This window comes from Pinus tabuliformis, chromosome 4_2 (assembly GCF_031772625.1).
Source record: "Pinus tabuliformis cultivar Carrire ecotype Pingquan chromosome 4_2, CPIR1, whole genome shotgun sequence".
Taxonomy (NCBI): Eukaryota; Viridiplantae; Streptophyta; class Pinopsida; order Pinales; family Pinaceae; genus Pinus; species Pinus tabuliformis.
In genome coordinates, this window is record NC_142304.1 from 1,120,812,003 (window position 1) to 1,120,814,350 (window position 2,348).

Genomic DNA, 2,348 nt, shown 5'->3' on the forward strand with positions numbered 1-2,348 from the left:
TGTCGTCGTAGTTTGTATACGGGATTTTCTCCAAGGTTTGGTTCATAATTGAGCCACTGTCAAGGCTCACCCATAGACAGTCATGAATTTTATAAACTGTGTGCATAATAGAGGCATTACTCTGCGCTCTGTCTAAGGAAATCCCAAAGATCCACTTTTGTATACGCGCAAGCAAGTTCAGGCCAACACAGCAAGCTTTTACCATGCCAGGTGGGTTCATTAGGAAAGAGCCTACAAACTCAAAGAAGCTACGGGAAACCCCTAAGGTGGTGGACCTGTTTTCTTGTGCACGGTGGATGTCATTCTGTGACAAGCTTCAAGGTCATGATGACGAGGTTGCAAAAGAATTCCTGCGATCCTTGCAACCAAAGTCAAAAACGTTGGCTGTTGTCAACTTCAGAGGTTTGACCCTCATACTCACCCCACAGTTCATTAGCAGAGTCACTGATCTACCGATGGGGGTACCTTGGGATAAGGAGGAGAAAACTGGGCCAGAAGGCTAAGAAGGAGTTCTTTTTGCCGAAGGAGCAATTCTCAGAAGACAAGAATGGAGTTTGAAGAACCAGCCTACAGTCGTTTTGGAGTGAGGTCAGCCTCCAGATTATGAAGTATATCACGTGCGATGGACGATTCAGCATCATGTATGGATATCATTTCCGGTTGCTCACAGAACTTAGCCACCAAATGGACCTACCATCAGAGAAAAAGTTGAGCATTCCTTACTTCCTCCTGCAGTCCATGACTGAGTGTGCCACCAAATTGAGAGAGGGAACGTCAGACCAGATAGCCCATCATGGGCTCATTAAGCTCCTCGTGGAAGATGCACTCCACACGTACATCGTCCCTCTCTCCTAGGAAACCTTTCGAAATTTGACTAAGGATGATGACATCCGAGTGTTGGTTGAGGAGCTCACCTCCTCCAGCAGCAGCGAGAAGGAACCAATTCAAATAGAGAAGAAAGAAAAAGACCAAGAAACCATGGCCAAAGCACCAAAGAAAGAACACAAGGGAAAACAAGCAAAAAACCAAGCTGCCGAAACAGAGGGTGACAAAACCACACTAACACCCAGGGAGAAACGACTACAGAGCAGGGTGGAAAGGACTGAAAAAGTCCATGTCAATGAGGGCACCTCTAAGGCAACCTCAGCAAAATTGAAAGAAAAAGTACCCTCAGCCAAGCAGGCTAAAACGACGTCGTCTGTTTCTACAGGAAAGTTAAAAATGGCTTCTACAGGAAGCCAGAAATCAGCCACTATAGGGATTTCTACAAGAAGTCCTGAGAAAAGAAAACAGAAGGAGAAAACGGCCGAAATTCTTGCTCGGGAGGCAACAGCTGTGCTGGCCACCCTAAGTACCTCTCCCAAGCCAAAGGAGAAACGAAAGAGGGAGACTCATCTGTATTTCAAAGCGAGGAGAAGTGTAAGAATTAAAACCGGCAGGCCCCAACCTCCATCTAAAGACGCAATCACCATTGAAGACACCCCTACCTTACCAAAGGAGAAGTCCCCCTCCAAAGTATCAGTCACTTATGAGCAGGGGAGCCCCAAGACAACTACCTGGAGGGAGAGAATAGAAAGGTCAGCTTCAAAAACCCCTCTACAGGATGCTAAAGCAGTTCTACAGGAAACATTAGCCAGGCTCAAGGAGACCGAAAGAATGGAGGGGGAGGCAGCCACCTCACCACAAAGGGAAGAAGAGGTAGAACACATTATGGAGCCTAGCCCCCAACCCAACTTGAGCTCTTATTATAACTTTTTGGAGGTTGGGAAAATTATTCCACAAAAATTCACAGTGCCGCTTTTCTTTGCGCTGGAGGAAGAACGAGTGAGCACCCACACATGGATGAGGATAGCCAAATCTAAAGGAGTAGCAGATATAGACCCCTTGGAGGAACAGCTCAAGGAGGCAAGAAGGGAATTAGCTATGGCAAAACACGTGGGAAACTGCCAGCGAGTATTTCTACAGGAAGAGAATGAGAAGCTCAAACTGTAGCTACAGGAACAGAGGAAAGAAAGGGGCACAGCATCAGAGGACACTACAACAGAACCTCCACGCAAGAAAGGAATGCAAGTTGATCTTGAGGAACTAATCCTGCAACTACAGGAAAGGGAATTGCAAGCAAATATAGAGATACAAGATCTCAAACAGCAGTTGCAAGAAAAAGAGGCACAACTGGCCTGCATGGCTAGTTGGACTATGGATGCTCTACAATGTAGGCAGCCGGCCAAATATTATGGCCTATACCTATGGGACCAATGGCTGCAATTCCAAATTAATGCATTAGCACAGAGGAGTATCTCCCAGATCCAAACCCCCAACAGTTCACAGATTTATGCAACAGCAGCTCC